This window comes from Littorina saxatilis, linkage group LG15 (genome assembly GCF_037325665.1).
Source record: "Littorina saxatilis isolate snail1 linkage group LG15, US_GU_Lsax_2.0, whole genome shotgun sequence".
In the NCBI taxonomy this organism is placed as follows: domain Eukaryota; kingdom Metazoa; phylum Mollusca; class Gastropoda; order Littorinimorpha; family Littorinidae; genus Littorina; species Littorina saxatilis.
The window spans coordinates 37174516-37193532 of record NC_090259.1 but is presented as its reverse complement, the minus strand read 5'-3'; the positions used below and the strand labels follow the sequence as shown (position 1 = coordinate 37193532).

At 42.5% G+C, this 19017-nt stretch overlaps 1 long non-coding RNA gene across 1 annotated transcript in view; it reads right to left on the bottom strand.

Moving 5' to 3' along the window:
* Positions 1-128: 128 nt before the first annotated feature.
* The window catches only part of LOC138949244 (uncharacterized), a 28288-nt gene continuing 9399 nt past the window's right edge, over positions 129-19017 (bottom strand). The window contains exon 2 of the long non-coding RNA XR_011450207.1: positions 129-1819. This is a non-coding gene — a long non-coding RNA (uncharacterized lncRNA). The remainder of the gene's footprint in view (positions 1820-19017) is intronic.

The window sequence follows — 19017 nt, the reverse complement described above, 5'->3', positions numbered from 1 at the left end:
ATTTGTGTGTGTTATGTGTGTGTGATACTCTTTCAACCTGTTTGAATGCAGGAACCTTTTAAACACAGACACACATGCACACATTCATACTGGAATCTGTACATACATCATAACATGTACAAATAATCCTGATTGGGAAAATTATATTCACAGAAACATTTCACCAGTCAACATTAAGTTCATGACCAGTGCTTTAGATGTTTGCTCCCGCTCTATACAGGGGGATTAAGTCTGCTTAGCCTTGGACCCCATGCAGACCGCTTTCAGTTTCTCATTTATTGAATCCTTTACATCACATCAAAGTCCTGTCAGAAGAAGAACGCATACTGAACAAATGTTAATTAAAAATTGCTTTTATTAAAAAAAAAAATTATATTGCACTAATATGATAGTTTCACAACCAAGAACATATTGCTTCAGCCCTCAAATTCAATATATTCAAGACAGTTTGATTAATTGTCCTACTATAAGCGCCTCAGTGTTCGACAGCTGTCGGTTTTATACTTTTTGTTGAGGGCTTAACACCACATATCGTTGAGATTGGCTCCTTCGATGTATCCCACGCCAATCACCTGGTGGTGATCCAGACTATGAGACAGAGTTACGCAGTAGTCCCCCTTGTTACAAAAGCCGCGCTGCAGAGGTTGTCGGCCTTGAGCACCGAGCTAATTTTTACATTTAGTCAAGTTTTGACTAAATGTTGTAACATAGAGGGGGAATCGAGACGAGGGTCGTGGTGTATGTATGTGTGTGTGTGTGTCTGTCTGTGCGTGTGTGTGTGTAGAGCTAGGGGGGGGGGTTATTGGGGTTGCGCACCCCCCCCCCCCTAGTCTAAACATGTACCTCACTTATTTAAAACATTTTTTATTATTGTTTATTTTATGCCGTTTCATGCAAGGAGCGACCATTTGCCTATCTCAGAATATGACCTACCCATCAGCTTCAGGGGGCAAAGCCCCCTGACCCCCCCCATCCCCCTGAACCACCACTGGCAACCCCCCTCCCCCCCTCCACTTAGCCTAGTCTGGCCCTGCTGTGCACTACAATTTGAGCTACCCGGGCCCCCTTACCTCTGAGTTCAGCAAAGCAGATTTTTCAAGCCCTCGCTCACCCTCAGACAGTCTTTGGTGTCCAAGGTGACAAGTGTGCACTTAGGGTAAAATTCAAGAACGGTGTCCCAAATTCAAGGTAGCTGTTGCAAGGTATCAAACTTTACGAACAGAGCCTACAATCGTGTGTTAAAACTGAGGCAGAATCGCCTAATGAAAACTTTGAAATTCGATTCATTCCATAAACTTTATTTGCATGGACAAGAGACATAACCAAAATGGTGGACTGTCACTGACGAACAAAATTAATTTGGGACACTGTTTTTCAATTTTACCCACTGTTCTGGCACGCACTACATTAGTTCCAAATCGGACATAAGGTTCTTCACCCGTTTCACTTCTTTTACTTCACCAGCGACACTTTCACCAGTGTCACCGGCTGGGACGTAAGCCTGTCGCTGTCGATCCCCGGATGTTGTTCCTGCTTGTGATTCCTGATCCGAGAAGCTCTGCTCTGTGAATTTCTTTTTCATCGTTACGTTTCTCGGGTTCAGGTCTGAGGAGTCTGCCCTGGTTATAAGGCGTGGGTTTTCAGTCGGCTCCGAGCCGGTCGTCTGTCTGCGCGGAGCTGACGACGCCATTGTGAAAGTTCAGAAGCGGGAAAATTCAAACCCGAGCCGCTGCCCCGACGACAGAAACACCGTTTGATATCGGGATCCCAACGGTATTCACGCCTACTGCGACTTGTGGCAGTGGTCGTTGTATGTGATCTGCAACAGGGAAACAGATGGGTAATGATCATAAAACAAGTGTTTGAAACTTGACCTTTAACATTCGATTAATTCTTGGGATGGCTAGAATTTGCCAACCAGTCATCTCGTTTGAAAATAAAAATAAAAACAAACTGCATAGCTTGCAAACCTGCTGGCAGTTCACCAAAAACTCCTTCAATCGTATTACATTAGTTTGCCTTGCTTGCACAAAATCGTTTTGTAAAGGCTCGCGCCCAGCACGCGCACGCTGCGCCGGAGCGGCTTCCCAGACGTTTCTGGGCGGAGAAAATAGGGCGTCACGCGGCCTGCTATATATAACAGTGGAGTAAAGCTCCATTGATTTGTCACACACACACACACACACACACACTAAATCATTATGATGACTTTTCTTTCATAGTAGACAGGCATGTCATTGTCAGCCGCACAAGCTCATTTGTCGCGGAAGGGATCAAGGAATACCACCAAGCTACTTTGTCATGTTATTGACGAAGAGACAGGCACTGTATTTTGCTGGGTACTGTAACATAAGAATATACTGATTAGTCGTCTGCTTGCTTATTTGATCGAATGCATAATTATGTCCGTGCTTGTTTGCTTGCTTTGGTCGTTTGTATGAACTCTTATAGAAGGTATTATATAGATTACGTGAAAACAGAAAAAAAGATGGTTTCGTTTGATGATTGATGTGTATTGTTTGTTGTCGAAAAATAAAATTCATCCATTCTAATTCTATGTACCGCGTGTTACAGGCAGGTTTTATTTCGTCGCAAGTTCACAGTGTGTCAGGATTTTGAAATATTGATTGCAGTTCTGAGTTCAGTCAAGTTCTGTTTTGGTGTGTGTGTGTGTGTGTGTGTGTGTGTGTGTGTGTGTGTGTGTATTTGTGTGTGTGTGTGTGTGTGTAGTGTGTGTCACTGTGTGCGTGTATTTGTGTGTGTGCGTCTGTGCGTGCGTGCGCGTTAGTGTGTATGTGCTTCCGCACGGTGTGTGTGCGCACGCGCGCGTCACTGAGTGTGTGTGTTTGTGCGCGCCGGTGAGTGCGTGCGTGTCTGTGTGAGCTTATAATATTATTTAACCCGAAAAATTCAAATCCTAATAAGAAACATGCTAGATATAGCAATTAAACAATCTCTGCCGTCGCACAACTAAACAAGGGCCGCTGGCTTTCCAGTGTTCGTATTCACCAGAAATTTCCGATACTTTTTCGGGTTTTATGTAAAAATACCAGCAAAAGAAATCGTTATTTTACAAAATCTGACATGGTTTTGTAAAATAACGCCATTGCTTTGTCATGGCTAGTTGCGGTGACAAGCTTTTGTTCGATGTATTACGATCTCTTGTTTTGGGGTCAACACCGATTTATCAAACACCAAGCGCGGTCAGTGTTTATTTTACTCTTAGACTGAGTTTCAGATTGTTAAAAACACATTCCTTCTCGTGAAAACACTCAGGGTCACCATATCAGATTTGGCCAGGATTTTACATGGGATAAGACCATCCCTCCACTTGGTCACATACCAAAACTGAACAGCATGGGTGCTACATGGGATAAGACCATCCCTCCACTTGGTCACATACCAAAACTGAACAGCATGGGTGCTACATGGGATAAGACCATCCCTCCACTTGGTCACATACCAACAATGAACAGCCTGGGTGCTCTCTGTGCACGATGAGAATTGTTTTATGAATCAATTTCTTTAAAAAGCAACAACGCTGACTGAATGCTGGGGTGAAATGGAGGTGTGTTTTTTTTTATAAATATTTTTCTTAAAAAGCCTCTACGAAATTAACTCATCAAACAGTTCCACCTGTGCACAAAGACAACCAGGCTCTTGATTTGTATCATGTTGACCAAGTGGAGGGATGGTATCATGTTGACCAAGTGGAGGGATGGCTTCATTGTATCATGTTGACCAAGTGGAGGGATGGCTTCATTCAATGTATCATGTTGACCAAGTGGAGGGATGGCTTCATTCAACCAGGCTCTTGATTTGTATCATGTTGACCAAGTGGAGGGATGGCTTCATTCAACCAGGCTCTTGATTTGTATCATGTTGACCAAGTGGAGGGATGGCTTCATTCAACCAGGCTCTTGATTTGTATCATGTTGACCAAGTGGAGGGATGGCTTCATTCAACCAGGCTCTTGATTTGTATCATGTTGACCAAGTGGAGGGATGGCTTCATTCAACCAGGCTCTTGATTTGTATCATGTTGACCAAGTGGAGGGATGGCTTCATTCAACCAGGCGCTTGATTTGTATCATGTTGACCAAGTGGAGGGATGGCTTCATTCAACCAGGCTCTTGATTTGTATCATGTTGACCAAGTGGAGGGATGGCTTCATTCAACCAGGCGCTTGATTTGTATCATGTTGACCAAGTGGAGGGATGGCTTCATTCAACCAGGCTCTTGATTTGTATCATGTTGACCAAGTGGAGGGATGGCTTCATTCAACCAGGCTCTTGATTTGTATCATGTTGACCAAGTGGAGGGATGGCTTCATTCAACCAGGCTCTTGATTTGTATCATGTTGACCAAGTGGAGGGATGGCTTCATTCAACCAGGCGCTTGATTTGTATCATGTTGACCAAGTGGAGGGATGGCTTCATTCAACCAGGCTCTTGATTTGTATCATGTTGACCAAGTGGAGGGATGGCTTCATTCAACCAGGCGCTTGATTTGTATCATGTTGACCAAGTGGAGGGATGGCTTCATTCAACCAGGCTCTTGATTTGTATCATGTTGACCAAGTGGAGGGATGGCTTCATTCAACCAGGCGCTTGATTTGTATCATGTTGACCAAGTGGAGGGATGGCTTCATTCAACCAGGCTCTTGATTTGTATCATGTTGACCAAGTGGAGGGATGGCTTCATTCAACCAGGCTCTTGATTTGTATCATGTTGACCAAGTGGAGGGATGGCTTCATTCAACCAGGCGCTTGATTTGTATCATGTTGACCAAGTGGAGGGATGGCTTCATTCAACCAGGCTCTTGATTTGTATCATGTTGACCAAGTGGAGGGATGGCTTCATTCAACCAGGCGCTTGATTTGTATCATGTTGACCAAGTGGAGGGATGGCTTCATTCAACCAGGCTCTTGATTTGTATCATGTTGACCAAGTGGAGGGATGGCTTCATTCAACCAGGCGCTTGATTTGTATCATGTTGACCAAGTGGAGGGATGGCTTCATTCAACCAGGCGCTTGATTTGTATCATGTTGACCAAGTGGAGGGATGGCTTCATTCAACCAGGCTCTTGATTTGTATCATGTTGACCAAGTGGAGGGATGGCTTCATTCAACCAGGCGCTTGATTTGTATCATGTTGACCAAGTGGAGGGATGGCTTCATTCAACCAGGCGCTTGATTTGTATCATGTTGACCAAGTGGAGGGATGGCTTCATTCAACCAGGCTCTTGATTTGTATCATGTTGACCAAGTGGAGGGATGGCTTCATTCAACCAGGCTCTTGATTTGTATCATGTTGACCAAGTGGAGGGATGGCTTCATTCAACCAGGCGCTTGATTTGTATCATGTTGACCAAGTGGAGGGATGGCTTCATTCAACCAGGCGCTTGATTTGTATCATGTTGACCAAGTGGAGGGATGGCTTCATTCAACCAGGCTCTTGATTTGTATCATGTTGACCAAGTGGAGGGATGGCTTCATTCAACCAGGCGCTTGATTTGTATCATGTTGACCAAGTGGAGGGATGGCTTCATTCAACCAGGCTCTTGATTTGTATCATGTTGACCAAGTGGAGGGATGGCTTCATTCAACCAGGCGCTTGATTTGTATCATGTTGACCAAGTGGAGGGATGGCTTCATTCAACCAGGCTCTTGATTTGTATCATGTTGACCAAGTGGAGGGATGGCTTCATTCAACCAGGCTCTTGATTTGTATCATGTTGACCAAGTGGAGGGATGGCTTCATTCAACCAGGCTCTTGATTTGTATCATGTTGACCAAGTGGAGGGATGGCTTCATTCAACCAGGCGCTTGATTTGTATCATGTTGACCAAGTGGAGGGATGGCTTCATTCAACCAGGCTCTTGATTTGTATCATGTTGACCAAGTGGAGGGATGGCTTCATTCAACCAGGCTCTTGATTTGTATCATGTTGACCAAGTGGAGGGATGGCTTCATTCAACCAGGCGCTTGATTTGTATCATGTTGACCAAGTGGAGGGATGGCTTCATTCAACCAGGCGCTTGATTTGTATCATGTTGACCAAGTGGAGGGATGGCTTCATTCAACCAGGCTCTTGATTTGTATCATGTTGACCAAGTGGAGGGATGGCTTCATTCAACCAGGCGCTTGATTTGTATCATGTTGACCAAGTGGAGGGATGGCTTCATTCAACCAGGCGCTTGATTTGTATCATGTTGACCAAGTGGAGGGATGGCTTCATTCAACCAGGCGCTTGATTTGTATCATGTTGACCAAGTGGAGGGATGGCTTCATTCAACCAGGCTCTTGATTTGTATCATGTTGACCAAGTGGAGGGATGGCTTCATTCAACCAGGCTCTTGATTTGTATCATGTTGACCAAGTGGAGGGATGGCTTCATTCAACCAGGCTCTTGATTTGTATCATGTTGACCAAGTGGAGGGATGGCTTCATTCAACCAGGCTCTTGATTTGTATCATGTTGACCAAGTGGAGGGATGGCTTCATTCAACCAGGCTCTTGATTTGTATCATGTTGACCAAGTGGAGGGATGGCTTCATTCAACCAGGCTCTTGATTTGTATCATGTTGACCAAGTGGAGGGATGGCTTCATTCAACCAGGCTCTTGATTTGTATCATGTTGACCAAGTGGAGGGATGGCTTCATTCAACCAGGCTCTTGATTTGTATCATGTTGACCAAGTGGAGGGATGGCTTCATTCAACCAGGCTCTTGATTTGTATCATGTTGACCAAGTGGAGGGATGGCTTCATTCAACCAGGCTCTTGATTTGTATCATGTTGACCAAGTGGAGGGATGGCTTCATTCAACCAGGCTCTTGATTTGTATCATGTTGACCAAGTGGAGGGATGGCTTCATTCAACCAGGCTCTTGATTTGTATCATGTTGACCAAGTGGAGGGATGGCTTCATTCAACCAGGCGCTTGATTTGTATCATGTTGACCAAGTGGAGGGATGGCTTCATTCAACCAGGCTCTTGATTTGTATCATGTTGACCAAGTGGAGGGATGGCTTCATTCAACCAGGCTCTTGATTTGTATCATGTTGACCAAGTGGAGGGATGGCTTCATTCAACCAGGCGCTTGATTTGTATCATGTTGACCAAGTGGAGGGATGGCTTCATTCAACCAGGCTCTTGATTTGTATCATGTTGACCAAGTGGAGGGATGGCTTCATTCAACCAGGCGCTTGATTTGTATCATGTTGACCAAGTGGAGGGATGGCTTCATTCAACCAGGCGCTTGATTTGTATCATGTTGACCAAGTGGAGGGATGGCTTCATTCAACCAGGCTCTTGATTTGTATCATGTTGACCAAGTGGAGGGATGGCTTCATTCAACCAGGCGCTTGATTTGTATCATGTTGACCAAGTGGAGGGATGGCTTCATTCAACCAGGCGCTTGATTTGTATCATGTTGACCAAGTGGAGGGATGGCTTCATTCAACCAGGCTCTTGATTTGTATCATGTTGACCAAGTGGAGGGATGGCTTCATTCAACCAGGCTCTTGATTTGTATCATGTTGACCAAGTGGAGGGATGGCTTCATTCAACCAGGCGCTTGATTTGTATCATGTTGACCAAGTGGAGGGATGGCTTCATTCAACCAGGCTCTTGATTTGTATCATGTTGACCAAGTGGAGGGATGGCTTCATTCAACCAGGCTCTTGATTTGTATCATGTTGACCAAGTGGAGGGATGGCTTCATTCAACCAGGCGCTTGATTTGTATCATGTTGACCAAGTGGAGGGATGGCTTCATTCAACCAGGCTCTTGATTTGTATCATGTTGACCAAGTGGAGGGATGGCTTCATTCAACCAGGCGCTTGATTTGTATCATGTTGACCAAGTGGAGGGATGGCTTCATTCAACCAGGCTCTTGATTTGTATCATGTTGACCAAGTGGAGGGATGGCTTCATTCAACCAGGCTCTTGATTTGTATCATGTTGACCAAGTGGAGGGATGGCTTCATTCAACCAGGCTCTTGATTTGTATCATGTTGACCAAGTGGAGGGATGGCTTCATTCAACCAGGCTCTTGATTTGTATCATGTTGACCAAGTGGAGGGATGGCTTCATTCAACCAGGCGCTTGATTTGTATCATGTTGACCAAGTGGAGGGATGGCTTCATTCAACCAGGCTCTTGATTTGTATCATGTTGACCAAGTGGAGGGATGGCTTCATTCAACCAGGCGCTTGATTTGTATCATGTTGACCAAGTGGAGGGATGGCTTCATTCAACCAGGCTCTTGATTTGTATCATGTTGACCAAGTGGAGGGATGGCTTCATTCAACCAGGCTCTTGATTTGTATCATGTTGACCAAGTGGAGGGATGGCTTCATTCAACCAGGCTCTTGATTTGTATCATGTTGACCAAGTGGAGGGATGGCTTCATTCAACCAGGCTCTTGATTTGTATCATGTTGACCAAGTGGAGGGATGGCTTCATTCAACCAGGCTCTTGATTTGTATCATGTTGACCAAGTGGAGGGATGGCTTCATTCAACCAGGCGCTTGATTTGTATCATGTTGACCAAGTGGAGGGATGGCTTCATTCAACCAGGCGCTTGATTTGTATCATGTTGACCAAGTGGAGGGATGGCTTCATTCAACCAGGCTCTTGATTTGTATCATGTTGACCAAGTGGAGGGATGGCTTCATTCAACCAGGCTCTTGATTTGTATCATGTTGACCAAGTGGAGGGATGGCTTCATTCAACCAGGCTCTTGATTTGTATCATGTTGACCAAGTGGAGGGATGGCTTCATTCAACCAGGCGCTTGATTTGTATCATGTTGACCAAGTGGAGGGATGGCTTCATTCAACCAGGCTCTTGATTTGTATCATGTTGACCAAGTGGAGGGATGGCTTCATTCAACCAGGCTCTTGATTTGTATCATGTTGACCAAGTGGAGGGATGGCTTCATTCAACCAGGCGCTTGATTTGTATCATGTTGACCAAGTGGAGGGATGGCTTCATTCAACCAGGCGCTTGATTTGTATCATGTTGACCAAGTGGAGGGATGGCTTCATTCAACCAGGCTCTTGATTTGTATCATGTTGACCAAGTGGAGGGATGGCTTCATTCAACCAGGCTCTTGATTTGTATCATGTTGACCAAGTGGAGGGATGGCTTCATTCAATGTATCATGTTGACCAAGTGGAGGGATGGTATCATTCAATGTATCATGTTGACCAAGTGGAGGGATGGTATCATTCAATGTATCATGTTGACCAAGTGGAGGGATGGTATCATTCAATGTAAAAGCAGGGCCAGATGTGGAATAGTGATCCCAACTATTAGTTTAACGAGAAGGAGTGTGTCTTTAACACAGGCGACAGGCTCTACAGCTTCTATTTCTGCAGACCAGCAGGTAATGGACTGCGAAACCGCGGTAGTTTGTTTTGCGTCTGGGAATGTTTGCCATCCCATCAGTCCTCTGATAACTTTGTTTCTAAGTGCTACACGCTTTATCGGGCCCCTGCTTTTACGGGTGCCATGACTCAATCAGTTGTGCGCTGGGTAGGAGAAGAATCGAATTTTGTACTTACAATTACTTATGTTCTCGACTCCCTTCGGTAAAAAAAAAAAAAAAAGGCAACAGCTCTGCGGGTAATTAACTTTTGTCAGTTTAAAGACACACTCCTTCTTGTGAAAACAGGGTTTGGGTCACCATCCCAGATGTGGCCAGGTGTTACCGTAGGATAAGACCATCCCTCCACTTGGTCACATATAAACCAAAATCAACACCCTCACAGCTAGCTGAGATGAGTTGGACTTCTTTAATGAATTAATTTCTTAAAACGCCGCTGTTGGCTTGGACGAAATGAATGACAACAGTCCCACTGTGCACATAGCACCCAGGCTGGTTGGTACTGGTTTGTGACCAAGTGGAGGGCTGGTCTTATCTCACGTAAAAGCCGGGCCAGATCCGAGATGTAGCTAGAGCATGAGCTAGAGCCAAACAGTTTTAACGGGAAGGAGTGTGCCCTTAAATGACGCTGTTGCAGTATCGGGAAAGCTTTCAAGACGCCGCTATAATTGTCAACAATCGCCGGCATGACTCTGGTTCAAAGAACGGGCTGCATAGACGGATGGTGAATTCCTCATTAGATCCTATCATTAGAAATCCTGGTTATTTACTCGCGCTGTTTCTGCGACCTCATTTGCTTCGGGTTTGCCATTGATGTCTCCTTGCTTTTCATCTTGTGGACTTGGAACAAATGAGTTCGGTGTCCCGAGAGAAAGGTTGACCTGAGAGGCTCGAAAATGCCAATGAAAAGTACGGTAAATAATGAGAATAATGATCCTGTTCTTTGTACGGTAAATAATGAGACTAATGATCCTGTTCGTTGTACGGTAAATAATGAGAATAATGATCCTGTTCTTTGTACGGTACATAATGAGAATAATGATCCTGTTCTTTGTACGGTACATAATGAGAATAATGATCCTGTTCTTCCCAGCAAACAATTTTACGTTGTATTCACGTTATATTCACGTTGGGTTACGTTGGGTTTACGTTGCGTTTCAACGTTTTTTTACGTAGATTTGTATGGACGAAATCACGTGGGAATAACGTTGGAAAACAACGTTGCATTTTACGTGACACCAACGTGAATGCAACGTGAATTATTGGTGGAGGTGGATTGTTCGTAAAAACATTACGTGAATTTTACGTTGTCACAACGTGAATTTTTGGTTGTGGTTGTGGTTTGGTTGAAATTGCGTTGCATTTTTACGTAATGTCCACGTGAATGGAACGTAAATTTTAGGTCAAAATTTAGATAAAAGATTACGTGAATTCTACGTTGACACAACGTAAAAGTTGTGTTTTGGTGCATTTTTCCTGATAAAATTGACGTGAATTACACGTCGACACAACGTGAATTTTTGGTTGTGGTTGTGGTTTGGTTTGATTTCGACGTGAATGCAACGTTGAGAGTTAATGTAGGTTTTGGAAAATGTATACACGCACACACACCAACTTTCACACTCAGTCACAGATCATAAGGACTATTACAAGTAACACCATAAACTCAAGATACGATCAACAATTTTATTTCATAACAAAAACATGCATATTATGTTGCGGAGAAACTAAAAATGCACGCAGCTTAGCAGGGCAACAGCACAGCATATTCAATCGATTTCATTCTTTGTCCTGGTGGTCCTCTTCTCCCAGGCAGTCCTCTATGCGCCTCTTTGATGCTGGTCGCTAAACAAAGCAAAGACAGCACATTGATATTAGTGACACCAGAGCCTCCATAATGTCTGGAGTAGAAATACACATCTTTTCAACTTAGGTCACTTTTTAGTAACTTTCCACTGCCTACTATGTCTCTGGCCTACTGCCAACTGAGTGTTGACACTACATGTATTTCTTTTTAATATATGAAATAAAGCATTATGTCCCTTCTTCGAGCCTTGTTGTGTCAGATTTAGGCCGCAAGCCAAGACAACAAAAGACTGTGTGCCAGTGTGTATTCCTTCCATAAAAAATGAAGTATTTCAAACGAAAATTGATCGTTTCAGAAAGGCCGGGGTTTGGTATTGCATTTCAGCTTGGTGGCTTAAAAACTAATGAGTGAGTTTGGTCATTAAAAATCGGAAACTTGTAATTAAAATTATTTTTTTTATTAAACGATCCAAAAACAATTTCATCTTATTCTTCGTCATTTTCTGATTCCAAAAACATATACATATGTTATATTTGGATTAAAAACAAGCTCTGAAAATTAAAAATATAAAAATTATGATCAAAATTAAATTTCCGAAATCGATCTAAAACCAATTTCATCTTATTCCTTGTCGGTTCCTGATTCCAAAAACATATAGATATGATATGTTTGGATTAAAAACACGCTCAGAAAGTTAAAACGAAGAGAGGTACAGAAAAGCGTGCTATGCAGCACAGCGAAACCACTACAGCGCTGAACAGGCTCGTCAGTTTCACTCCGTTTTGCACAAGCGGCGGACTACGGTCATTGTGAAAAATGCAGTGCGTTCAGTTTCATTCTGTGAGTTCGACTGAGCTTGACTAAATGTTGTATTTTCGCCTTACGCGACTTGTTTTCTAACCTTCATCTGTCCGACACGTGCGATCTCACTTTTTCAGTGAGTTATTTTTTCCCTCTAACATCTGGTTGCCAGACTTCCGTCAACCTCTTGTCAAATGTCACACTGTGATTCTCACGTATCTGATCGCTTCTTTAAGAGCACTTGACAGTGTCTAGTCAATCACTTCTTTCAGACGGGTCATAAAATTGCAAAGGCTCCTGATTGCCCCGCTCCTGTACGCCTCGTTGGGAAAAGTCGAAGAGGCTAGCGGAAAACTTTGGGGGGAGGGTCTATGTGGGGGGGGGGGGGGGAAGAGGGGGATCTTAGATTGAGAGGAGACGGAATGCATGGAACGGAACTTTTATGAATCGTTTTGTAGTTTTTGTGTCTGGGGCATGTAAACAAAACAAAAATGAGCAAAATTCTGAGAGAAAAACGGGAGCTTTATCAAAGCAAATTTGTTTTACAGTTGTTGTGATTATTTAACGACAAGAGGAGACACAATACACTCTGTTATACTTTTGATTTCTAAGAGTTGAAATCAATTACGCAGATATATTATAAGTCTACAAAGCCATGACGGTGCCAAAATAGCATGATAGCATTTTTGAATATTTCACTAATCAGAGCAGCAGAATTCTAACTTCATTATATAAAATCAATCTAATCAATGAATTTAGTAAGCACTGAAGGCATCGTGATCATTAAAAAATCTCACAACTTAAGAACATCATACCTCTGCATAAATTACGCTTATGCAGTATGTTTCTTCCGATTAATGCAAACACTTTTTTTTTCGCAGAGCAGGGACCCGGCATTGATACCGTTATCTGACAATCAGTGGCTGTGTTGTAAGACCTACATTTTGTAATTGACAATGACTTGAAAAGGCACGTGTCCTAAGCATATAGGAAAGGTAATACATGTACACTCAACGGTGTCTTTTGCACACTGCTATCTGACAAATTATTTAGAGCGGTCATCAGAAGCAGGCGACGATAGTCGAGTGATTTATTACCCACGGGGGGGGGGGGGGGGGGTTGAGGCTGCAGACAATTAACTGTGAACTGAGAAGGGGTAAGCGGTGGGGGCGGAGGGAGGGGGGGGGGGGGTAAAAGGGTGAGGTGACAGGCATAAAATAATGAAAACTTGTTACGGTCCGACTTTGGGTTTGGTGTGTGTTGGCTACGCTGATGTCTCAAGTAGACTCACGTTCATAAGGGGGTGGGTAAATCAACATGGTCGGCAATGTTATGATCCAGGTCGACAAAAGACAGTCAAGTGTGTAATTAGCCAATCAGTCAGATGACATCAAGGTGTCAAGTTCTGAATTCTTCTCATACCACCGTTCCGACCTCATCTCTCGGACAAAAGTTGGACAACCAAGTTTTGAAAGAAATTTTCAAGGAAGAATGACATCACAGGTTTCTGGAAAGCAAGGATTCGGGACAAAAGAAAGAATAACTGACACTATAACACACACACACACACACACACACACACACACACACACACACACACACACACACACACACACACACACACACACACACACACAAACATTGACAAAAGGGTCTTTCCTTGCAAAATTGCTTAGGCACAGTTAATAATTGTCTACCTATACCCGTGTGACTTGGAATAATAGGCCGCGAAAGGTAAATATGCGCCGAAATGGCTGCAATCTACTAGCCGTATAAAATTTCATCTCACACGGCATCACTGCAGAGCGCCTAGAACTGTACCCACGGAATATGCGCGATATAAGCCTCATTGATTGATTGATAAGCCTCATTGATTGATTGATTGATTGACACAAACACACACACACAGGCACGAACTCAAACAAACACACTGGCACACCACACACACACACTGACACTGACACACACACACACACCGACACCACACACACTCACACACTCACGCACGAACATACAAACTTGCGCGCACTGATTTCTAAACAACAACAACAGTAAGCAGTGAACGATGCATATATGCTAATCACGAGGCAAGAAATGAATGTGGTAAGTTTGATTCAACTTTGACCCGCTCTAAATCCCATTGTACACAGGAGCGGTGTCCGTCTGTCTCCCTGAGGATGAAAGGGCTCACAGTTTCCAAAACTTGTGATCAAAATCAAAGTCTTTCAGTAACCTGGAAAGCTACTTAGAGTGCTGTCTCAATTATCCCCCTATCGCCGTAGGTCGAAGTTGAGGACTATCAAGTGTATAGGGAGGGGTAGGGGGAGGGTGGAAGGGAATTGTTACGACACGACTTTGTCGTGTAAAAGGAAATGATGGGTGGCACGCGGATATCCGTGGGATGTTCAGACATGGAAATTGCTCGAAATAACGATTATCTATTAAACTCATAGCTCATGGATTTCCATTAAGTACTTTTACCCCGCGTTGTACTTGAAGTCCGACACCTAGTGTGAAAACGATCGTTCAATAGTCCAACATATTTCTGCCCCTTTTCCCGTTTAACCCCCAAATAACAACAACTACAACAAAGACAGCAAGAGCGACGACGACGACAACAAAATGTTGGAACCAAATTGAAATCATTGCAAACAAGACACCAGCAAATGTCGGACACCTACATGGTGGTTTTCAAGTTCCTCATTTTGTTACATCCCCCATACAACACTTTACCTATTGATCTTGTTATTTGGTTAGTTAATTTGAAATTAATGTTAAAGTTCCTAATTTGTTATCTAAATTTCGCCATAACGCATTTATTAACTCATTCATTTATGAACTTATTTATGTATCATTTCCCGTCGCGATATAACCTTGAATGGTTGAAAACGACGTTAAACACCAAATAAAGAAAGAAAGATGTATCATTTCCCTATTCGTCTATTTGTTTATTTTTTTTATTTCAGTTATTTCGGCATGTAGGTATTTCGGTTGTAAGCAATTCAGTTATAATAAAACAAATTCACCCATTATTAGAAAGGGGAAAACAAATTGGAATGTCGGGTGCACATTCCAAGTTGATCCCTTTTTTTAACTAAAAATAGCGCGCGTTATTACTAACAATGCTCTTGTACAAGCTTATAAAATATAAAGCCCACATGTTAAGATACCTTGACAACTACAAAGTGGGAAATTACAACGACGGTCAACAGTCAGAGTTATATATTGCTTGCAAGCCTGTCCGCCCTGTATCCAAGATATCCCCCATGCACTGGCATGGTCCTAAGATGACACACTTATTACTCAACAGTAAATTCCAGTTAGCCTTTAGTCGGACTCTGTCATTTGTATGTTTGTGAATGTCACAGAAAAAACCCACAACTCCCAAGATCACGGAAGCATGATTAGCCATTCAGTCAATTCAAGGTAATGCACGCTGAAAACGTCCGCTTTCATTTCACCTAAGAGGGGGAGGAAGGTGTTTTGTTACTTTTCTATTGCTGGTACTCACTCGCACGTGTCCAAAGTGTGTGGGAAAAAGATCAAGTCGCGTAAGGCGAAATTACTACATTTAGTCAAGCTGTGGAACTCACAAAATGAAACTGAACGCACTGCATTTTTTCCCAATGACCGTAGTCCGCCGCTCGTACAAAGGGCGGTGAAATTAACGACCCTGTTTAGCGCGGAAGTGGTTGCGCTCTGTTGCATAGCACGCTTTTCTGTACCTCTCTTCGTTTTAACTTTCTGAGCGTATTTTTAATCCAAACATATCATATCTACATGTATATGTTTTTGGAATCAGGAATCGACAGGGAATAAGATGAAATTGTTTTTAGATCGATTTCGGAAAATTAATTTTAATCATAATTTTTATATTTTTAATGTTTAGAGCTTGTTTGTAATCCAAATATAACATATGTATACGTTTTTGGAATCAGAAAATGACGAAAAATAAGATGAAATTGTTTTTGGATCGTTTGATAAAAAAAATTTAATTACAAGTTTCCGATTTTTAATGACCAAAGTCATTAATTAGTTTTTAAGCCATCAAGCTGACATGCAATACCAAAGTCCGGCCTTTGTCGAAGATTGCTTTGCCAAAATTTCAATCAATTTGATTGAAAAATGAGGGTGTGACAGTGCCGCCTCAACTTGTACAAAAAGCCGGATATGACGTCATCAAAGGTATTTATTGAAAAAATGAAAAAAAACTTCCGAGGATATCATTCCCAGGAACTCTCATGTAAAATTTCATAAAGATCGGAGTCCAGTAGTTTAGTCTGAATCGCTCTACACACACACACGCACAGACACACACACACACACTCACTCTCACACACACACACACACGCACACACACACACACACACACGCGCGCGCATACACACACACACACACACACACGTACACACACACACACACACACACACCACGACCCTCGTCTCGATTCCCCCTCTATGTTAAAACATTTACTCAAAACTTGACTAAATGTAAAAAGGCAAAACAACTCAGGGTTGAAGCAGCCTGCATGCAACTGAGGACAACAACAACAAGTCGCGTAAGGCGAAAATACAACATTTAGTCAAGCTCAGTCGAACTCACAGAATGAAACTGAACGCACTGCATTTTTTCACAATGACCGTTGTCCGCCGCTTGTGCAAAACGGAGTGAAACTGACGAGCCTGTTCAGCGCTGTACATAGTGGTTTCGCTATGCTGCATTTTCTGTACCTCTCTTCGTTTGGTTTAAACTGTTTTATTCAACGTTTGTGCATTATTTACAAATAAAAAACGCATATAGAGTAAACAACAACAAGCATAATGCTTATAGTGGTGTTTACAGTTTTCTAGAAAAATACATATAAATGGCGGCTATTGTACAGTTTAAATGAAGAGCAAGCAAACATGAAAAGAAAATTGAATGAAAAATGTACATCAAAACAAAAATCCGTTTAAGAATACATATATTATATTTTTTCGTTTTAACTTTGTGAGCGTGTTTTTAATCCAAACATATCATATCTATATGTTTTTTTGAATCAGGAACCGACAAGGAATAAGACGAAATTGTTTTTAAATCGATTTCGGAAATTTGATTTTGATAATAATTTTTATATTTTTAATTTTCAGAGCTTGTTTTTAATCCAAATATAACATATTTATATGTTTTTTGAATCAGATAATGACGCAGAATAAGATGGAATTGTTTTTGGAACGTTTGATAAAAAATAATGTTAATTACAAGTTTCCGATTTTTAACGACCAAACTCACTCATTAGTTTTTAAGCCACCGAGCTGAAATGCAATACCGAAGTCCGGCCTTTGTCGAAGATTGCGTGGCCAAAATTTCAATCAATTTGATTGAAAAATGAGGGTGTGACAGTGCCGCCTCAACTTGTACAAAAAGCCGGATATAACGTCATCAAAGGTATTAATCGAAAAAAGGAAAAAAAACGTCCGGGGATATCATTCCCAGGAACTCTCATGTCAAATTTAATAAAAATCGGTCCAGTAGTTTAGTCTGAATCGCTCTACACACACACGCGCGCAGACACGCGCGCAGACACACACACACACACGCACACACACACACACACACACACACACACACACACACACACACACACACACACATACACCACGACCCTCGTCTCGATTCCCCCTCTATGTGAGTTCGACAGCTTGACTAAATGTTGTATTTTCGCCTTACGCGACTTGTTTTTTGCTGTATTTTTCTCTCTTTTTCTTTATTTTGTATTATATGTCTGTAATGAACATTTTAAAATGAAGAGGAAAAACACTACCCACGATCCTCTCAACGAAACAGTACATTAAAAAACCTGCGCACGCGCACACACACACAAACACAACTTTTCGAGAAAACATTGGCTGCATTATTTTTTTTACTGGTGAGCGTACCCTAAGAAGAAATCCAACATGTGTTGTCCATATGATTTGCCCGTTCGGTTTTCTTTTGTTCTCATACGCGAGATGTCTCAAGAGGACCCATTTTGGCAAAGTTTAGAGGAGGGGGGGAGGGGGGGGGGAGCATGTCCGTAATTTTATTATCCAAGTGGACAAGCGATCGACAAAAGCCCGACAAAAGACTGCCAATTGCCGTAAATGAGTCAGGTAAGATCAAGGTGCGATTTTTGACTTGTACTTCATACCAGTTTTCCTCGCCTCTTCTCTCCTCAACAAAGGTCTAGCAACAAAGTTTGGGGGGTGTAATCTCATAAGGAGTGACATAATATCACATGCGAATATGAGGGAACGAGACAGAAAAATGAATAAAACAGCCGCTATTACGCTATCTGTGTTGTGGCTGGAAGAAAAAAGAAAAAGAAAGAATACCGTCCAACTAACACGAAGAAGAATGGGAAAAAATCTTAAATAAGGGAGAGGTACAAAGGTTGCGATTCATCTCGGCTAGATATTCACAATTTTTGTAAACATAGTAAGCCTATACTCGCATCAGACACATATTTTACATGTATCAGCATCCTACATTTTGTCCGTGTCTGCCTTCTGGCCGGGTTTGCGATTTCTACATATTATATTCATGTGTTCTTCTCTCAACTTTTACAAACGGGAAAATATGACATCAAATAACGCTATCAAATATCGGAGAACAGCCACACAAGCGAATGCTCTCAAGAATATGTAAACCAATGTTCATCAAAATCCGTCAGGTAGCACACACACACACACACACACACACACACAAACACCCCCCCCACACACACACACACACACACACACACAGTCCGAGTGTGTCATTACTTGAATGGGGTGTGCACGTTAAAGATCCCACGATTGACAAAAGGGTCTTTCCTGGCAAAATTGTATTGGCATAGATAAAAATGCCCACCAAAATACCCGTGTGACTTGGAATAATAGGCCGTGAAAAGTAGGATATGCGCCGAAATGGCTGCGATCTGCTGGTCGATGTGAATGCGTGATGTATTTTGTAAAAAAATTCCATCTCACACGGCATAGATAAAAAATCCCTGCGCCTTG